This window comes from Pinus tabuliformis, chromosome 4_2 (assembly GCF_031772625.1).
Source record: "Pinus tabuliformis cultivar Carrire ecotype Pingquan chromosome 4_2, CPIR1, whole genome shotgun sequence".
Classification (NCBI taxonomy): Eukaryota; Viridiplantae; Streptophyta; class Pinopsida; order Pinales; family Pinaceae; genus Pinus; species Pinus tabuliformis.
Window position 1 is genome coordinate 42,114,072 of NC_142304.1, and position 23,319 is coordinate 42,137,390.

The 23,319-nt window shown below is 38.9% G+C and overlaps 1 long non-coding RNA gene across 1 annotated transcript in view; it reads right to left on the reverse strand.

The window, feature by feature from the left end:
• Positions 1–7,589, reverse strand: part of LOC149168224 (uncharacterized) — a 29,159-nt gene extending 21,570 nt beyond the window's left edge. Inside the window, exon 1 of the long non-coding RNA XR_016259325.1 lies at positions 7,256–7,589. This is a non-coding gene — a long non-coding RNA (uncharacterized LOC149168224). The remainder of the gene's footprint in view (positions 1–7,255) is intronic.
• Between the last annotated feature and the right edge of the window lie 15,730 nt (positions 7,590–23,319).

The window sequence follows — 23,319 nt, forward strand, 5'->3', positions numbered from 1 at the left end:
CGTTAAAACGTTGGTTGTTACTCTTGGCGCTGTTGAAGGATCTATCCAAGAAATAGCTGAGGAACGTCGGAACTAAAAGGCAGTGTCATTCGAATGCTGGCTCGCTGAAGAAATGAGATGAAGTGTTGGGGGTGGTTTTGGTGGCGTCCAGAACAGCGGGGCGCCTCTTCAACAAAACCATTTTGATAGTTTCACATCGCAATGGAAGAAAACCAAGTGGCAGGTTTGGTGCGAGAGCTGGTATTGCAAATCCTTCCTGCGAAGGGTGGTGGCAGAAATGGAAACCGTGACCTGATGGCGGAGCGGGCATTCAAATACGCAATGCGGATCGTGGGGAGCCGGATAATACCATCCCTTGCCAACGATGAGGTCACCATGGTAGAGGCCATTAAGTGCCAGCTCGTGAACGAAGGTAGATCCTCTGATGCCCTAACTTTCGCTAATTTATACAAGCGTTTTTCAGCTCTCACGAGACCCGGTTGCATTGAGAACAAATGGGTTGTGCTTTATTTGCTGATGGCTATTTCCGAGGACCAGAGAAAAGAGAGGCGGTGATGCCCTGATGAAAGATGCTTCCAACAAGCGGTTGTCGAGGAGGCTTTCGTGGTATAAATGTTGTTGGTCCACTATTGGAAGTCGTTGCCAAGTGGGCAACGACTGAAGAGATAATCGTAAAGAGGAAATCCATGGCTGAGGCATCGACAATAGAGGAGGAGGAAAGAAGGATGAGTGGGACTTGCTCCCTCTGCAGGATCGAGCCAGACTGAAGTCCCGCCAGGGTGTGTGCTACGTCTTGCTGGAGGGGCTGGATGTGGAGAATCCGGACAGCATGGTGCCCATCTCAGCCGATGGTATCACCATAGGGGAAATGTTGATGAAGGGCTACCTCAGGAACTCGGAGGCTAACCGGGAGAGCTTCCGCGGTGGGTGGTATCACTCCGACGACCTGGTGGTAAAGCACTCGGATGGATATATCGAAATCAAGGACCGGTCGAAGCACATCATTATCTCCGGCAGGGAGAATATTAGCAGCGTCGAGGTGGAGAATGTGTTGTATGGTCATCCCAGGGTTTTGGAAGCCTCAGTTGTCGCAAGGCCAGACCAATGTTGGGGTGAGTCTCTTGAGCACGTGATGATGGGTTGTGCACAGAATATGAGAGTCAAAATCGACACAGGAATGAAGGAATTCATGGTAGATGATAATTCTACAGTGATGTTGGATGGGAATTCAAGCAGTTTTATAGAAGTTTTTGAGCAAATCAAATTGAGGATGGGTAGAATAGCAACAACAATAAACAAAAAAAAAATTAATGAAGTCAAAATTATTGCATGTAAATGGGCATACTACTGTAAGACCTGATAAGGCATGTGTACTCCTCGGTGATCACCAGTAAAGTCTGGGTTAGACCTAGGTGATAGGGGGGATGTCGAGTTAACAATACCCTGGGTAAAAACTCTGAGGGGGTAAGAGCTAGAGTGAGCGGGATTGTCTCATTTAGCAGGTTTGGCTGGAGTTAGTCAAGGAACCCCAAGTCAAGTTTAAGGGGGGAATTGTTAGGTAAACTTGACTCGAGATAGAGTCAAAAGTTGCCCAGGTTAAACAGTGATGGTTTTGGGGCACATGGTATTGTGCACCCATGGTATTCTTCCCGTGGTATTATATGTAATGGAGCCTATAAAAGGCTGGAAGGATTTCATTGTAATGCAAGGGCCTTGAGGTGAGCGGTGAAGGCTCACTTGGCCGGGTTGGCCAGGGTTTTGGCCAAGGATAATGAAATTTCATTATGATCAGGTTTTTCCCCGGATTTGGGGTTTTCCCAGATAAACATGTGTGTTTAAACTTTAAGGTTGTTGCTAGTTATTTCTTATATATATTCCTCTCGGTAATTATTTATGTTATGCAGCAAATTTCTCAACAGGTGTTGGGGCCTCCAACCCTCTGTTAGGAATCAACCCACTACTATGGCAGTCCTCCACAGATTTGACCCGAAAAACATCAGTGGATAATGAATGCAGTTAGAGCCAGAAAGTGGCATTCTCAAACACAAGTTCACTATATGTAATGCCAAATAGTGGCATTGTCATCCGGTCAAGTAGTCCAAACACAGTACAATAACCTGGATGCCAAGCCAGCCAGTGTCTAGAAAATTCTTGCTCCAGAGTAAGATTTAGGGAGCATCTTTGTGAAAGTTCCTACACTCAAGGAACCCCTACTGCAGCAAAATTGAATTTACTTCTACTTGATTTTAATATACATTATCAAGTTATTTTATGAATAATACTGAAGTAAATTACTTCTGCAGTCTACACCAATTTAATTTGATTACATGAAACAAGAAACTGAGCCAAGAACAAGATACATAGGACAGTTATTTTTGGACAAAATAGTCCCCGGAAAAACCCAATGCGGGAAAACCTATGCAGCAGCTCTAAGGGTTTTCTATTATTAACCAGTAGTTCTAAATACAATGTTGGATGCCCTCCCGGCAATCCAGTTACAATCCGAGTTTTCTATTATTAAGCAGTAATTCTAAATACAATGTTGGATGCCCTCCCAGCAATCCAGTGACAATTCGGGTTTTCTCTGTAACTGGATTGTCGGGAGGGCATCCACCAAACGGTTTCTGGGTTCTTTAGAACTCATGTGCCTTAGCCTCTCCACCAATTTTCATGGCTAAAGCACTTCGGATGCTGTAATAAACTAACACTCCCTCTTAGCGAGGAAAGTGCATAAGCAACAATGTCCCACTACATGTTGTTGCTACTGTATTGCTACACATGCCACTTCCATTGCCACTGTTGCATCTGTACTACAGCTCCCTCTCAAATGTTGCATCTGCGATGCTGCTAGCATTGCCACTGCTAACATTGCATTCGAACTGCAGCTCGGTTGCTAAGAGAAGCAACTGAAAAACAACCAAAATTACTGAACTAATTGTATTCAACATAATACCATGTGAATGTTGGAATCTGACTGCTACTAGTCTCTGACCCTCTGAATCTTCTGCGTTGTTGCTAACTTCTACATTGCTGCCAACCTTGCTCTGCACTGATCAGTCTCTAGTCTCAGGCTACTGCAACTGTCTCTTCAAACAATCCACTGCATCATCTAACACTAAGTCCATCTCGTTATTGCTGAATCTCAAGCTCCCGTAGCAAGGAATTCATCAAAGAGGTGGGTTCCTCAAGGGTCCTGCCCACATGTAGTCCTCCCGACTATAGTTCTATATCACCCCATTTCCCTCCTGGAGATGCGTGGGCACTCATGGCAAACTCATCTTCATCAATTTTTGCTGAAGCAGCCTTAGGATCATGTTTCTCATCCTTATCCTTTTGCTTCAAAGGACACTGAGATGCAAAGTGGCCCATCTCGCCACATCTGAAACATTTCACCTTCGAAATCTCCTTCGCTTCTGCATTTGTTGTCCCTTTGATGCTAGAGATGTGTTCTCTCTTCCTCCTCCTTCGTCTTCGTGCCACTCCCACTGCTGCCATTGAGGTTGACCTTAACCAGATCCCTCTTAATTCCTCCTTTTGAAGGGTTGCCCACATCTCCTCCCATGAAGGTAGTCTTTCCCTGCCCAATATACTTTGGACGAAGACTTGCCATTCATCCGAGATTCCATTCAGGGTCGTCCTTACCATCGCTGTAGACTGAGAAGTAGACCCCACTGCAGCAAGTTGGTCTCTAGTGTCCTTAAGACGTTGAAGATAGGAGTTAACCCCTTCTCCCTTCTGCATCAATGTCTACTGCAACTTTTGTTCTAGGTACATCTTCTATTGTTCGGAAGAACCTTCATACAGTGAAAACAAAGCTTCCCACATTTTTCGAGTTATATCTTTGCCCTGCAAGTGTGAGACCACATGATCTCGAACTCTATCGAGTATGAACCTCTTCGCCTTCCCTTGCTTGGCCTTGTACTTCTTCTTCTTATCATTGTCCGTGGGAACAACCACAACACTCTTGACGTAAGCTTCGAGATCGTACTCCTCCAGAACAGCTAAGATTTTGGTCTTCCATATGACATAGTTGGAAGCTCCTTCCAACGTGTCCTGATCTTTGAGCCCATGTGATGCCATCTCACCCAAAATGTTGAATTGACTCCTCTAGTCACTACTCAGCACTGATTTGTTGTCCGACAAGTGAAGAATTCGGACTTTTGGCGAGAAAAGTCCTCTGAGGAGAAAATTCCCCTTCTATGTGTCTTCGCTCTTTTCCGACGGATTTCTGCCCCGACAGAAACTGTGCCCTTCAAGCACTACGCTGAGGCTCTGCATCACTCCCTCTGCCTCTGCAAACTCACGAACTGGAAATCGTACCTCTGTCGACTCTCTTAGAGAGAGATTTCCTCAAAATCTTTGCTTCCCGGCAAGGATTGCGCAATCCCTTCAAGGGGATTCGAATCGCTGCCAAATGCAGCTTTTAGCCTCTCTACTCAACGCTAGATCTGCGCTTCCTGTTTCAAAATCAATGCTCTGATACCATGTGAAATTTCCTACACTCAAGGAACCCCTACTGCAGCAAAACTGAAATTTACTTCTCCTACTTGATTTTAATATACATTATCAAGTTATTTTTTGAATAATACTGAAGTAAATTACTTTTGTAGCCTACACCAATTTAATTTGATTACATCAAACAAGAAACTGAACCAAGAACAAGATACATAGTACACAATTATTTTTGGACAAAATAGTCCCCGGAAAAACCCAATGCGGGAAAACCAGTGCAGCAGCTCTGAGGGTTTTCTATTATTAAGCAGTAGTTCTGAATACAATGTTGGATGCCCTCACGACAATCTAGTTACAGAGAAAAATATAATGGCGGAAAAACTGAGTGAGATTACCTCACTACACCCGGTAGTTTCCAGCTGATCCGGCAGCAGACTTGGCTAACCCCGGCTATCTCTGCGCTGGCCCTGCGTAGGCCCTGCGTCAACCTTACAGGCTCTGCGCCAGCCCTACATTGTCTCTTCTGCCTCCTAGAGCTTCTGCGTCAACCTATCCCACTGTTCCGGCAGCTCCTAGGCAATTTCCTGCTTTCTGCATGAGGGTAGCTTCTACTCTGCACTGGCCCTTCTGGCTCTACGTCAAGCCTACGTGGGCCCAGACTGGCCCAGCGTCAGCCCCTCTAGATGTTGCGCTGCCTCCACTAGTGGCTCTCCGCCTCTCTGCCCAGTATTCCCGAACTATTCCTGCCCCTCTACTGCAGATTGATCACTAATTCGAATTTCTCAGCTTCCTAGCCCCAGAAATCGAACTCCAAAGTAACTCGTTCTCTTCGTGTATGTTTCTAAATGAACCCCAAGCCTCCTTCTTATACTTTTTTCGTTGAAACTTCAACGGCCAAGATTAAGTCTCTAATCAACGGCTAAGATTAAAAACTTGACTTATCTACTTTCTAGAACATTCTCACCCATATTTTGATTAATACCCATTAATACTTTAATTTTCCTAAGTTTAGACTTAGAAACCCCATTTAAAATATTAATTATTTTAATAAAATACAATCCAAGTGGAATTTTACCAAACGATTTCTAGGTTCTTTAGAACTCATGTGCCTTAGCCTCTCCACCAATTTTCATGGCTAGAGCACATTCGATGCTACCAAAAACTAATAATCTTCACACATATCAGGCAGAAATAATCCAAATGGCTCTTTAATTCTTCTTAATTTGAGAGGTTTGGGGACCTTAATTGCCCAAATCATATCGAGGAATCTATGTCTTCACATAGTTCGACTCTAAGCACATAATTCCACAAGGTTTTAAGAACTAAGAAGGGCTACTCAGAGACAATGAGCAAAATGAATGTCTAATGGGATTAAGTATCCAAGTTAATCAACTTCACGGATATCAAGAGGCAAGCAAATCAACAAACTAGGAATCAACCTGAGGGTATGCAACATAAGGATGGAACTGAAAGCCAACGCATAATATTTCACAATAAACTAGAGCAAAATAGCCATAAACTTCTATGTAATGCAGGCTACAAAGAATAAGGCCGTCTGTTCTCTACAGCTAGAAAACATAAGCAAAAACCCTACCCGCCCTTTAAAAAGGGTGCCCATAAAGTGCCAAAACCTAGACTCCTTTGTATAGAATGTCAACAAGTAGATAATAATGAAATAAATCAGGTATACAAGCAAATGGTTTTATCGAGGGAAATGAGAATTTTAAATTTTGAATTTAAAGCAGTGACTTATTTTTAATTTGAAAATTAGACTTTGATTTTCTGGACAAATGTCATCCTGTTCTGCTTATTTTTTCAAATGCCATTTTCAAAATATCTATTTTGTGCTGGTATTGCCTTCCGGAAAGCGTTTAAGGAAAAAAAAATTAAGATCAAAAACATGTAACAAAACATAACTAGGAGAGTAGCAAAGCATAACTAGGAGCCCGTCGGGCTGTGGTTTAGCACATGTTGGAAAGCTTGCAGCGATGATGAGCCAGATTCAAAACCCAGCAGTTTCATTTCAAGTGTTAACACGGTCTTCTTCCATTCATATGGTGCCAGGGCAAGTCCTGGGTGACATTGACGAAATAAATACCCCTTGGTAGAGGTTCTAAGCCATATCTGACCCGCTTGTAGGGCAGATCTTCTCTGGAATTTAGAAACCTCTCAAATAGGAAATAGAAATAAAAGGGTATTGAGGCAGGTAAGGGGGGTGTTCACAGATTTCAACAATTAGACGTAGGGTTTAAGGTGGTCACTTATCAAAGGCTGGTGCAAGACTTAATTTACAGGACCAAAAGTAGAGTTCCTACGACACCCAAAGCTCAGGCTTTTGGCGTGCCAATGCAATGACTTATAGGATCAAATGTGGAGGTTTTGTAAGACAAAATGGGTGTAGTCTAACGAGGTGGAGGAGTTGTCTGGAAATTTATGAAAATTCGGGTTATATTTAGAGAAAATCCGGTAAGGATTTTTGTAAATCCAAGTTATAGTTGTTAAACTTCAAAATTTTGGTCGTCCTAGACGTTCTTGATGATGATGAATCCATTTCCACCATAAAAAAAACATGATTCAAACACTGTCTTTACAAGATTTTTTGAAATTTTTTTACCTGGATTCCGGCCACTTTTGGCCCTGCAATTCCTCCGCCTCATTAGAGAACTCCAACAAAATATAGTGAATAAGTAAACTTCTACATTTTTCTTTTGCTTTCAATCCAACATGGAAATACGTTCTACCCAACACTATTGTCCAGATTAGAAAACAATGCGATTCCAAAGAAATACAATGACATGTGCACCTTGAGAAAGCAAACTGCAATCAAGAACTCAGATGGGCATGTGTAAATTAGCAATGGGGAGCCGACCTTGTTGTGTTGCACTATTTGAAGGTGAATAAAACCCTGGTTCGTACATCTGTTGCCCGTATAAAATGCTTTCGCTCTGACCGCTTTCACTTTCTTTGAGAAAGGGAACTTCTTTATCACTTATGATCATATTATAATGTAAGCTGGAAAATAATATCGCGAGACTTTTAAATACGAAGCCTTTTACAACTTCGACAATCAAGCTAACCTCATATTCAATTCAGAGTACTTCAATGTGAAACAATTGGGATGTATATTGCAACTTTCTTTTGTCTGTTTTCTTGCTTACTATAAACCATATATTTTCTGAGTTAACCCATTTTGGACCCCAAAAAAAAAAAATTATCATAATATTCATTTCCAAAATTGGAAATAAATAAAATATATGTTTAAATATGTTAGGATAAAACGAGCATAAATTTATCTTAATTTCTTACTTATCAAGAGTTAAAAGAGCATAAATTTATTTTAATTTCTTATTTATCAAGAGTTAAAAGACAACCGATCTCTCAAGGTGCAAACTAATTTTTTAAATATAAATTTGAAAAAAGGTATGCAGATTAAAAAATTTGATCCCTCTTGATAAATCCGAAGATAAAAGATAGATCTATATTAGTTCTAATAATAATTATAGAAGGATATTCCATTTTTAAGCATAGTTTCCATAAATGAATTTTTTTTGCTTTCTCATTAAAATTTAATAAAATAATTATAATAAATTTAAATATTATATTCTTAATTAAAAATAAACACAATATAATTACTATTAATGAAATTTTGATACTTTGTTATTTAAATTATATTTTTTATTAAAAGAAATTCAAACTTTACACAAAATTTGATAGCAAGGAAATTACAATTTTCTCCCATCTAATAAAAACACCCTTAAAATTAGGCATAAGTTTCATAGTGATCATTTGACTTTTTCATGAAATTTTAATAAAATAATAATTATATTTTTAATCAAAAACGAATTTAATAATCATAAAGAAACTCAAGATAATTATTATTGATGAAATATTGATATTTAGTATTTTAAATTATATTTTCTCAAATCTCAAAAAAAAGAAAAAATAAATAAATAAATAATCTATCTTTAAGCTGAGTTTTCAAAGGTGATTTTTTTGTACATTTCATGGAAAATAAATAAAATAATTATAGTAAAATTTTAATATTGTATTCCTGGGGATGAACCATATTAACTTAAACTCATAAACAATTTAAATAATTTATTTATGTGATGGATTAGAAAGAAATTCTAGTCACAAAAGCCCCCATTCATATATTACTATTCCTCTCAATAAATTAATTTAAATTAATTTAAACTAAAAGTTGAGTAGATTGAATATAAACCAAACAAGTTGGGTGGATTGAATATGGACAAAAACAAGGCAAAAACCCATGTAAACTATGTTTGTGTACCAAATGTTTGTTTGTTTGTAACCCTGTGATGGAGAGTCTATAGAAGACATCATCCCCTCGCACACAAACCCAACCCGAACGTTTTGATGGGATTTATGAAATGGGATAATCGAAGTGATCATTAACGTTGTTTACCAACCATGGCGATTTTTATTTAAAGGTCAACGTCACCTATTATTTCAAACATTCAGTCGTATTCCAGAATCGAAAATGGGTCATCATTCATGTTATGATATGATTTCGAATCACAAGTAAAGAGACTCACAATCCACCATCTACCTTTATCAAAAATTTAAAACACATTAAAAATATGTTAATTGACATAACTACATAGGAATGACAATACAAACATAATATTAATACAACAACAATAACATTCATTGATCGAGTTGTGAGCAATAGTTATGTGGATATGGATAGTGATCTTATTGAGTTTGGATATTTCATTATTGAGTGGTGCACTCTTTTATAAGCAAAACTATAACTTTAACTTTGAAACGCAACACTTCAATTTGGCTTCGGATTTGAAACTATGAAATGCAACAACATATCAATTGGTTTTCGGATTTGAAAAGCAACGATTTGACTTGGTTCTTAGAACAACAATCTTAAGCCACTCGTTTCAAAGACGTCTCATCCGACCATTTCACAGATGGCTTTTACCACTCATTTGATACATGGCTTTTATCCTCCATTGAATACGACTAAATATTTTTTAACATTTAAAATCTTACGCTTTTTAATCTTAACCCTCCTTCCTTCCGTGTGACTAGGGTTTTCTATCAAATCTTAGTTCTCCTTTTAGAAGATGAAAGCAACGAATTGGCTTGGTTCTTAAAACAGCAATCTTAAACCGCTCATTTTAAAGACGTCTCCTCTGACCATTTGACAGACGGCTTTTATCCTCCATTGCATACAACTAAAAATTTTGAACATTTAAACTCAGGGTTTTTAATCTTAACCCTCCCTTCCTTTCGTGCGACCAAGGTTTTGAATGAAATCTTAGTTCTCCTTTTATAAGATGAAAGCAAACACAAACAAAAAAATATCATGTGGTCAGGGTTATAAATTAAAGAAGCTCATCTTGCTCATAGGAATGCACTAGAATAGTCACTGTTATGTTTGTCAGATGCTCCATCGCCTAAATGCAAAGCACATGTAAAAACTTAACCATAAGAAATTGCCATATAACTCATATATAAACAAATAAATATGGAAGAAAGAACAAAAATACAATGGGAAAAAAGAAAAAAATAATAAACAACAACCTATTATTTTTTATTTTTACATCGAAGGCGTTCTCTTTGCGAGCTGTCACTATTCAGACATTGTTCACTACAATGAATCAATGAACTTAAATTTAGTCCTCCTCCCACCTATTCAAATTTGACGTGGTTGGTTTCTTCATTTTCCTTGGCATACTGCTTCGTTGTTTCTTCTATGTCTTTGTCCGATTTCAGACTAGAGGGCCTTTCCTTGTTTGGATTTTTCCCTGGTGGGCTTGTTGGAGGGTTCCTCCTGGGAATTGGCTCTTCTGGAGATACCGCGGCCTCGTGAGGCACTGCAGGGTGTGAGCGAGGAGGGCCCTTCACAATATTTGGACGGCGTGATCTATCCTGGATGTGCATCCTATTCGTGTGGTTTCTCCAGTTTTGGTCAATTCTCATCTGCAGATGGCGTGCATCACCACAAAGCATGGTGCACCTCTCGCTTGACCGCTGCTTGATCGCATATGGCGGGAATCACCAACAAAGCATGGTGTACCTCTTGCTTGATCATTGCTTACCTCAAATTAATATTGAGCTGCGGAGATCAAAAAAATACTCACTCAATGCAGAGAAGTGGTGGCACCTATAGGCTGTGATGAAAATGTGTGATTCGTCTAAACTCAAGCACTACATTGAATGTAATTTTTACATCTAGATTTGCCTACTTTAATGCATAGATATCACAACAATGTCCCTTCTCTTGTTGACAAGGACAAGTAAACAATGTGCTCAGATTCACTGCGTGAGACCACATAGAGAATAATGATAGATGGAAGGTCCAAAGTGGAGTTTTGGTTGAGATAACTTGTGTGACCAATTAGTAGAGACAACCCAAATTGTGTTCACCGTTGTAGCATGTCCTACAGGTTATACCTCTTCCTACAGTTTGTTGTTCACATTGAGCTAGATATTGTCCAGAGAAGAAGGCTTCTACCCAAAAGTAATGTATAGGTGAACCCATGCTTCTAAAGGTTAACTTGTGTGAATGTTGCTCGAGCAAAAGCCTTAGGGCATCGTTAGCAAATTGAAAGCATACAAATCCAGAAGCGAGCAAATGGTGATCTATTGTGACGGTTAAAATTAACCTATGCGAGGTAAAATTTATGTGGGGTGTGGGAGAGTGATCTGCTTTCATTAAAGAGTATCCAAGTTTTGAGCTTGAGATAAACCATAACAATTATATATGTACGACATCTACGCTTTGTTGAGAAATCTAGTGCATAGAGATTAAGTGATTTATCTTCTATCAGTAACTGCTTGTGAGTGATTTTTACTTCTTTTAGATAGGATTTTCTTTTACTTAGGTTATTAGTGTTCTTATTCATCAAACAACTACCAATGCATCAACCATAAAGAGACAAGAGACACAAAATATAGGCTATCAGCCAGGGCCAAAACCTCTCACTCTTTGAGAGGAAAACCCAAACAAATTCTTCTTATAGAGATTCTAATTGATGAATTACACATGTAACCTACAGGTGTAAACAACATAATTAAGTGTACGGATCTCATACTTATCTGAGAATCGCTATGAACCATTGTTCAATCATGTCATTTTTTGCATTATCATCTATGAGGCCATAGATAAAATATCCATTCATTTACAAGTAAAAACATGCTGAGATCCATACATAGTTGTTATCATAAAATATACATATAACTAGCATAATAGGAACAGAATTACCATAAACTGACGAGCCATCAAAATCCACATATACATCAATACATTTTCACATGGAAATCAAGGGAATGAATTTCTCATTAATGAATGCAATAAACCAACCGTAAATGGGACTACCATGTTCCACCCAACCATAGAATGGCTGAGCCAAATCTCTCTTTAACCATTCACTTCATATTCCAAGCATGAATGTGGGACTCAAACCAAAAGAACCAACCAGGGCATACCAAGGCTAAACCACCTCACCCCCATCAACAGAAATCAGGCTTTACTGTAATCCATCTCAGATCACTAGGCCAACAAAATGAACGCATCATAATAGGCTTTATCGTGATCTCCACCTGATCACTAGACCAAACAAGCATGGATGCCACCGAATTTCTCCACCTATACCGTGAGGAATTTTCCTCTCTCCTAGTCTCTCAGGCTTTACCGCAATCCAACCCCAGATCACTAGGCCCTAAACCGAGACCCACTCTCCAGGCTTTACTCCATATCCCAAACCCAAGATTATTAGGACCAACGGAGAGCAAACCACCTCTTGGCTTTACATATATCCTGCCATTCACCAGTAAGGATTCCTAGGCCATCTGAGGCAACACAATTCAGCTTTACCGCAACCCACAGTCCAGCTCAGGGGTTAATAGGCCATGTGTTCTATCATTTCAGAGATCCACCTCACTCAGCTTCAAATCTATCCGGCAATCCAGCTCAACTAAAACATGAGAACCCCATCACAACATGGCTATATGGAAATGGAAAGGCTAGGTTGAAAACACAGTTACACCTGGAAAAACCCATGCCATGATAGAAAAGAACCACATGCAATGCCATGCATGCCAACTCTAGCAAGGAAAATACACATTCAACTTGATACCTACAATGAAGAATGTTATAGCTACTTGATCCTGCATTTCCCTACTTGATCTTTGCTTCCTCCTTCCTTCTTTGCCTTTCTTGTTCCAATGCCAAAATGCTCCAAGAAAACTTGAAGTGTCCAAGAGTATGAGAGAGAGAGAAAATAACGAGAGAGCTCCAAAACTCAACTGACAAAAGGTTACCAATTGATCCTTATAAGCCTTTTTTTATGAATGAGGCCTCTATTTTCTTCATTTTCCATTATTTTCCTTCATTTTCCTCCTCACATGCAACATGTGACCTTTCACCTTCCTTTTCTCCTAATCTCCATTATTCGTAAATAAATGTGCCAAAAATGCCATTTTTCCTTTCCAAAGCCTTAGCCTTTGCCAATTTCTTTAGCCATAAACAACCAAATGAACACCCCCTAGAATATCTTGCCCAACATTTAGCTTGGAATAAGTTTCCCATCATCCGTGGTATTTATATATTTTACATGAGTTTTTAATCGGGGCTATTACAGAACCCTCTCCCTTGGGGGACACTGTCCTCGGTGTTCAATCACACATATACCTCGGTAAGACTGTTGAAAAGAAAACATACTGCCCATGGAGCTTTATAACATAGCTTGATACAGTTTTTACAATGAATGGCATGCTCAAAGCAAAACATCATTACAACATGACAAGATAACAACCATACCACTTACTAGAGCTTTGCAACACAACTCATTACGGTATTTACCACATATACACATATGCACATTTGCTAAACCAACAAATAAAAGGATATGATGTCTATATCAATCAATAAGGGAATCCAGAGGATCACACCTCCACCCTCAAAAGTAGTACAAGGATTCACCTCCTTCCCAAGAAGTTTAGAATCCACTGCCACAGTCAAACTGCATCCAATGTCCAGCGCTATAATCCTGCGCCACTTGTCCTCTTAGTGAACAATTACCAGCTCATTGTTCTAGGGCGCACTCCCAATGTGTATATGATTCCATCTAGCAATGCTAATGACCAAAACCAATATATCTGTGACCTTCCCTTCTCTGCTACACAGTCCCTTAGGAAATCTGGTCACCCCCTTCCATTCAATCACTCACCTTCCAACAATCCATCCCTTGGCAAGGCTTCCTCACATCGGAAGATACAAAAACCAAGGCATATCCCTGCCTTAAAACCATCATACCGGTCATATCATGCTCATGGAAATCAATGGACACTATTGGGTACTAGTGTCCCACAATGGCCCTGCTCCTGAAGTACTCTACCAACATATTGTTGCATGTTCCAATTTCTTTCACTGCTACTGCTAACTCTTGTAGTTGATTTCGACCATCCAACCAGGTATGTTCATGCTTCCTATATCAAGCACATAACTTCCATTAGATTTAAAATAAATTGAAATAAATTTGCATCATACCTCATTGGTAGCTCATCGGGTACACTTGCAATCTTGTTTGCTTCTTGAAACAACAAGTCAAACTAATTGTTTGATAAAAACATCATGTATAAACATATCACATTTGGTTCGCTGAAAACACAACGATCATATATCAGCATCATAAATCACATGTAACCATCATAAACCAGAATCATAGATCATATGCATAATAAAACTAAATAAAATATTGATACTTATCCTTTCATCAATCCTTAGTTCCACCTTTGTGTGTATTCCGTACACACTCTAGATCAATTGCTACACCAAACAAATGCCCAGTTCCTTATCCTAAACCATGTGCATGTATATATAGTGTACATCCCACAACCACACACGACATACCACACCATGCAATACATTCATTCACACCTGACATACAACGCATACACCTACAGCCGGTGTACAACACAACACAAATATGTATATAGAGTGCAAGACAATGAATGCATATGTCATGATACTATGACTACACAATGCACATACATAATACCGCACGCCCACATCATAACATGTACGACATGTGCTTGATGCCACACGTATGCCAGTGCCACATGTACCAAGCAACACCTACACAACGTGTGCACAACATCACATGTACACGACACCACCTGCACAACATGTACACAACGCCACATGCATGATATGTACACAGCACCACCTGCACATAGCGCCACTTGTACAACTTGTACATAGCACCACATGCACACATCACCACTTGTACAATCATGCACACCACACCATATGTACATAGAAACACATGTACGACATGCCCACAACACGACATGTACATAGCACTGCATATCCAACACGTACATAGCATGATCTGTACATAGCACTAAATATGCAACATTCATATTGTTATCACTTAAGAAATGATTTCTAAATTCGGAGCATTAGTTCTATTCCAAAGGATTGGTGTTAGATTTGGTCTAGTCTTTCCATGGTTGCTTTAGTGTCTAAGATCTATAAAAGAGTCTTGTTGGTATGGTCAAATAGGGTCAACACTCCGTTCGTGCCCAGCACTGGTCCCACATCACACATTATTTCCATGTGTCCAGCTTGTGTCAAGGTTTACATTTTACATTTGTTCCTAAGTCATAATGTTAGATGGTGGTTAAGTCACTTTTATGGTTTTTAGAGTCTAAGTCATAGGGTTAGAGTCTCCTTTCCATCATCAAATAACGCTCAACAACCTTGTTTTACACTTTATGGATCTCATATCATGTTTTGAAAGTCATGTGTTTAGCCATTTTGAAAAAAAATTGAAACTTGCTACGAATCCACGTTTTCGTAGTGCAGACAGTGTAAAAAACTAGTTTTGTGCTACGAAATCACTGAACTAGGAGTTTTTGTACCCATATGAATGAGTGAGCAATTATTCCTCTCCCATAGGTCGAGAGTTCGACAGGCTCACCCTCACCCTCGCCCTTTTTGGGGCGAGTCACTAACCGTACCTCGCCCTCCTGCGTCGGGGGAGTCACTAATCGTACCTTATTGTATCCTGGTTGCGCGAACACTAAGGCAGTCGTTAGGTGAGGTAGAGTGGTTACTGACTGCTGCGATGGATATATCCAGGCAAGTCCAGGGAGGTCCGGCCCCAGGGAATTCTTTGAATAGCCCCGGGAAGTCGGCCCTTCTAATTAACGAATGAAGACCTTCACTATATAAAATTCGCCTATAACGAAAGTAGTAAACTAACACCTTAAATGAGTGGGATAAAGTAGTGGTAGAATAGTGTTATGGAGTTATGTCTTCTCCTTATGCACTTAGATACCTGGCTAATGACCAAAATGATGGCCCATATGTGAAAGAAACGCTTCGTCTAATATGGGGCTTGCTACAAAACCCCTGAAGCAGCCAGTTTCAACAGAAAAACTGTTTTTACTATTCAACTTCCAAAAGGTTTTCTGAGCAACTGAAAACTCAATTTTGAAAACTGAAAGAGCCTTTTATTCCCAATGTACTAAACTACAAAAACCTCTTTCATTTTTTTCAAATTCGTTCTGAGGTGGGAGAAATTTATGGTTAAACTTGCGCTACGAAACTGTTGTAGGTGCAGTTTTGTCTTCTGGTTTTAGCAGTCTTTTTCAAGATCAGTTTCTGGTTACAGGAAAACTTATTTTGGAATTATGAGGGAGGTTTCTCTTCATAAACTCTCCATCTACAATAACCTATTTCACTTTCTTCATAAGTGTTTTCAGTTGGGAGATACTAAGCTTTCATTGAGACCCTAATTTCAAAAAACGAATTTTTCCTGTTTTACACGTGTTTTTCAAGGACAGATTCTGGACAACTGGAGAAGTTTTTTAAAAAACCAAGAGAGGTTTTTGTTCTAGACATCATTGACTACAAAAACCTCCTTCAGTTTCGAAAAATATGTCGTGGATGAGAAGATAAAGGCTCTGTCCCACGTGCTAATTTTCAAAGATCCTAAACCTAAAAACAAGGAAACATGTTCCCTAATTTCTAGGGTTTGTCATCAGCAATAAGGTGACAACGTGGGAGGCTTCATCAAATTCGACTTCATGAGGTTGTAGCTGTCAAAGAATGCTTTCAATGTTTAGATAAGGTTGTTGTAATCATAACAAGGAGTTGTACTCCTAATTGTATTAGGACTCTAGGACTGCTAGTTTGTTGTCATTTGTATTTAATAGTTTGTTTTATGGTTAGAATAGGTGTCACTCATAGCAAATTCGAATTCTCTTGATGAGGGATGAAGGAATACATGTTGTAAATGCTATATATAGAGCAAGAGGTCGAATTAGCAAGGGGTTGGAGACTTTTTGGCTCAGTTGCTGCTCTATGTGCAGACTGTGTATATTTTTAACCTAATGCAGAATTTCTACTTAGACAAGCCAAGATTCATGAAGAGTTCTTGTATGTTCATGTTTTGATGGCATCTTCCAATACTTACATTGCAGTGATGTTTACTTATGATACTCAGAATTCATCAATGATGCTCTTACTTCCTTCATAGATAAACTAAATGTGTTTCATTGTTTTATATTTGCATTTCTGCACTTGAACTCTATAATGCCTTGACTTCCATGCTAGGTAGAATGTTTTGGCTTCACTACTCAGGATTCAAAGAGAGTTTTTAATGTCCTATTGTCTCATGGATTTCCTCTTTCACTTACTTGCAGTGGTATGAATACATGTTACTTAGAACTCATCAATGATGCTCTAACTTCCTTCATGTATTTATAAATTGTGTTTCCTTGCATTGTATCTTTGTTTTGTTGATGTATAAAAACTCTCTATGCCCTGACTTCATGTTAATCTGATCTTGCTGTGGCACTGAACATACTTTGACTCCATAGCCCAATGGTAGCCAACCTTCATCTTTCAACCTATAAACATATACAATCACAAACCATAGAGTTAGCCATCTATCTTATTCTTTAATCAAAATCATTAACCCTTTGAGAGAGCCCTCTCAGGCTGAGGAGGCTAAGCCTTAGCTAAAAGATTGGTTTGAAATAGTTACACTAAGATAGTTTGATCAGCAGCCTATCAGGGTCCTATTTTGGTGATAACACATACAACATTATCTGTACTAATACCTTGTACATAACATTGCATAAACAATAGGTACACACACTAACTATACACCACTCCGCGTGCACACAACATCACAAATGCAACATGTACAACATATGCACAACATTAGTACCACACATCCAAAACCACATTAACTCTACCAAGAAAACATGCTTCTAGTGTCTTATCCATGCTTGTCTTAGCATGCCGCAGATAGCGTTGTTTTCATTCCGCTAATGTATCCTTCAGTGTTACCTATCATAACATAAACATAGGCATAATACAAGCATATAAATTCATATTCACATGATACTGACCTCATATATTTGTCATGAATATTCTTCCACTTGATTCCTCACAAGACCAGGAACCTCTTCATGTCATTTGTCTACGTAAGCAATCATTCCTCCACAAGAAGATCCCTGAAAACCCTGTTAGACAGTGACATGGATACATAGATACATGCATATATATAAACATTAGCATAAAACAATCATGGTTCTGTCATAAAACAACACACACACACACATATATACATATAAATGTTAGCGTTAATAGTCATGATCCATGACAACCCTGTCAAACATGACATACATACACACCTACATGTATACATATATAAACATCAGCATAATCATAATCATAACACAATTACTAGATATCAAGGTCAAGGTGAAGATAACTCCCTTTATCCATCACAACATTAAGAATAGTCGTTCCCAACATAGCCAAGGCATCTGATGCCTCATATCCATTTACTTTACCTTTTTGGTTACCTTTCTCATGACTTTACTACCACCATCCATTTACCACAATGGACCCAGCCAGTCCAACCAATTGTCATAGTCTTACCTTCCGCTGCACTTACTCATGCACCGAGCCTCATCCGTGTCTTACATTACATATCGGGTACCACACAACTTTCCCCGAGCTCCATCAACTCTTCCTCTTCCCCAAACCAATTCCCAAGACTCGAAACATAAAAAGTAAGCCAAGAAACAAACAAGAATAAAACCATGAAAACCAATAACGATACAACACCACAATAAAGTGGCATAACTATGCACCAGACATAATAAAAACTACAAATCAAGCACAAGCAAATCACAAAAGACCAACAACACAAGACTAACAACAAACATCATGACTCAATCCCCATGGTTTCCAGTGATTCCAAAGGAAAGCTCAACTCGAGCCTTCTTCACGATTTCATGGCAGCCTCTTTGCCATGCAATCTCCTGCATCATATTGCCATAAACACATAATTGTTAGTGCAAACTAACATAATGATATACTAGGTACCTTACCTTGTTGTGCCAAACATGTTGCTTGCAACTGAACACATCCACGCCATCTCTCAAGAGACTCCAATTCCCTCAACAAATCCACCTATAACTAGAGACTAGCTAATATTATTGTCAAATACATGTCCATGAATATAGCACATATCCACATAATTTCAAACAAATCAAGGTTAAGAAGACTTCATGCATGCAAAACACTCATTCATTTGGAATTAGGGTTTCCAAACATAACCAAAGGAGTTCTTGCCCAATTCATTTCCTTTACCTTTTTACATTGTTGCAATCGAGGTTTACTATGTACTATCACATCACCCAATTGTTAGTTATATAAACACATCAACTATTACCTCGTCATGTTAATACCAAGCATGTTTCCAGCAACTGCTCACACATGTCAACCACACGTTCCAAATATTAAGACAATCATATCTATCAATATGAAATCAACTTTTACAAACAATCATGTCATAACCCATAGTCAACTCATAGTCCTTAGACATAATGCTACAACTGTCACCACTATACTCAAGTACATATCAATTGTCTCAACATATATGTGTTAGTACAATCATCTTAAAACAAAATCATTTGAACACATACTCATATTATGCAATTCATCAAACATTGAACCAACTTGCAACATACCATGTTAAATAAATCAACTAGACAACATAATTAAACAATCAAGAACCAAATATACGACATAAGCAAACTCATAACTTAATGTATCTAAGGGGAGGCTATCTTATCTACACAATCACTCTAGTTAGCAAGATATAACTTCCCAACATATCAACTCAAACATAAATTAACTAACATGTCCACACCATAAGCTCATAAGCATTTTTCGTTCATGCATAACAATCACATATGTACGACCAGTCTGGATTAGTACGACACCATATCACAAATATGTCGACTCATACCTAAATATCGCAACCATAACCATATGCATAGGTCAAACCAGGTTAACACAATACATATAACATCAAGATCTTCAATGCAATGAACATAACCATCATGCATATGACCAATCCAAATTACAACATCAAGATCTCAATGGAATAACCCTAATCATCAAGTTAATAGCATATAACAACAATAAGTTACATATCATGCTCATTAACAACATATAACCTAATCATCAAGTTATCTGACATAAAACAACAATATCAATGCATACAACTACGGGTTACTATCATTATTGACTATCTGACACATGTGCCTATAACTACACTAATCAACTAACATCTATCATGAATGTAACCATAACATCAAAAGGCATACATAACCCTAATGTATATAAACCTAATGCATATAACAATCCCTAACTTAATTACACGTATGACGATCTGCTCTTACCCCAAAGTCCAATGTTGCAACCTCATTATGATGATCCACATCTCCTGCTCTATCTCAGCCAACATATTAGCATCATAACAACCAATAGCACCATGATGACCTAACTTTCATACCATGACTTCACAAGGCATGTTTGACCTACTATTCATGCATACTATAACCAAGACCATACATGCATAACAACTGCATATGGACATATAACACATGAGTACCAAACCATATACACATCATTCTAGCTAGAGTCCAGTCATCAATGCATGACCATATCAACTTCACAAACCATGACCTCATGCATGAAAACAACCATTACTCCATTGTGCACATTTTCACATGCAACCATCAACATGCATAAAAAATGCATAATCAACTACACATACACATAAACACATGTAGTCGAGCATAATCGATCAATTCTTGTAATCAACCTAAAAGATTAATACATGTAATCAAAATATTCAAGAATGTAACCTGACATACAACTATGTAAGTAGGCAACATAAAATCAACATGTAAGCGACATATAACCATATACAACTAGTCACATACTCATGATAGATGCATTCCACAAAATCAATATCAAACTCCACGATAACCATACTACAGCCATAATCAATCATCAACCAAATGCAACAAGCACGTGAAATGCAAGTATAAGAGACACACATGCAACTCACCAACACACACCACTCATCTAGTCTGAGAACTGAACCATGCTCTAATACCACTCTATAACACCCTCCTCCAATCAATCATCAACCAAATGCAACAAGCACATGAAATGCAAGTATAAGAGACACACATGCAACTCACCAACACACACCGCTCATCCAGTTTGAGAGTTGAACCATGCTCTGATACCACTCTATAACACCCTCCTCCCACATCGACCCAAGTAACCATGCCAACCAGGTAAACATGAGACAAGAGGATACTATGATCATATTTGACCTCGTATGTGACTTTAAGGAAGTGGAATCGATGGAAACATCAGACATAATCATCCAACATCATCAACATAACCCTCAGGAGACAAATCAGCCACTCAGACAGCCTGTCCCTGGGTCCCATTATTGTTTTGGATCTCTTAGGCCATAGTCACTCTCATGCTATGGGCGAGGGAGCAACCAGGGACCAAATTTGCCAGTTTTGTGCCAACGACCCCGAGATTTAAGCCACTTTTTCAGGCCTAAATCTCAGGCCACTACCCAAAATGGAGTGATAGCTTGAAATCAGTATACATACAGGGAAATATTAATGCAAAAGCAAAAAGTCGAACAAGACCTTTATCAGACCCCTACTAGCCATGTCAGGCATTTCGTCAAACATATCATCAACATGTAACCTACAGGTGTAAACAATATAATTAACTATAGGGATCTCATACTTATCTGAGAACCACTATGAACCATTGTTCACTCATGTCATTTGTTGCGTTATCATCTATGAGTCCATAGATACATTATCCATTCATTTACAAGTAAAAACAAGCTGAGAGCCATACATAGTTGTTGTCATAAAATATACATATAACCATCATAATAGGAACATAATTACCATAAACTGATCAGCCATGAAAATCCACATATACATCAATACATTTGCACATGGAAATCAAGGGAATGAATTTCTCATTAATGAATGTAATAAACCAACCGTAAATGGGACTACCACGTTCCACCCGACCATAGAATGGTTGAGCCAAATCTTTCTTCAACCATTAACCCCTGTGCCATATTCCAAGCATGAATGTGGGAGTCAAACCAAAAGAACCAACCAGGGCATACCGAGGCTAAACTGTTGTGGGGAAAAATGCCTATGCAGGACGATCCTATCCACCTAAGGTGTGACGGTGCCTTAGCAACAAACAAGGATAGCTATTCTGGTTTCTTCCTTTATGAAATGTGAAAGAAGAGAGATAAATAGACTTACCGGTGTCTTCCGTTTGTCCCTTGATCCGGTCTCTCTTCTCTTTGGGAGTTCACAGCTACTTGCCCTCTCACTCGCCCAGCTTCAACAGGTTCATGCAAGATCACAAGAGAACAACTACTTGCCTTATTGCTTGTCCGGCTTCAATGGGTTCCTGCAAGATCACAAGAGAACAGCTACTTGTGACAAGAGAAGAACACTACACAAAGATAGATATTCACATTCATAACTAGTTTAGGATTAGAAATAAACCAAATACACTAATGCAATCATACATCAAAGACACATCAGTATATAGGAGAAACCAAGATAGCTTTATTGATGAATAACAAGGTTCAGGAAGAGATACAACCCAGAGGGCTCCAATCCAGCATCTCCTTCCCAGCAAATGGAATTCCTATCTTCACCCCCTTCAAAGCATTAAGCACCCAATGATTCCAATCTCAAACCAACAACAATTCTTTGCAATAACAAAATTCCAGCCTCTAGATCTCATGGAGGAGAGATCCATATATAGATGTTTGGAGAGAGGATGAGTCAGCTTGAGATCTGACTAGTGTCCTCTCCCTCTGTCAGTTCTTGATTCCACTTGGAGGTTCTTGCTTCCACTTGGAGATTTGGAACCTCTTACTCATCACCAGTCGAATTCCCTGAGGCAAGTGTCATTTTGGAAGCTTCCTGGGTTTTGACACCTTGAGAAATGAGCTTGCCACATGTCCACTCTCGTTCAGCGCAGGTAGCCAGTGTTCCTTTTGACATTCAACGCAGGTAGCCAGTGTTGGCTTTGACATTCAGCGCAAACAGCTAGTGTAGCCACTGAAATGATCCTGAATTGACTTGTTTTTGAGCAGTTTCTGGTGGAGAACTTCTGTGAATTGCTGTGGTTTGTTAGCCTTGTTCCTCTAGGGGTAGGAACAACATGTTTAGGGACTTTGGATCCCTTAGATTATGGACATTTCGTGCTCAATGTTGTAAGGCACAAAAATGTCTATAACAGTTGCCCCCTAAAGTATGAGGTTGTTTATCGGGTGAAATGCTTTATCAGGGGGATCCGAAGTTCATCCAATGCTGAGAGGAGACCTGTAATAAGACACAATACAATACATTATTTTTCATACTGCTTTCATGATCTAGCTGAGGCGGGCATTCCCATGCTCAGCTTTATAAATTCATTTTTCTGTACAT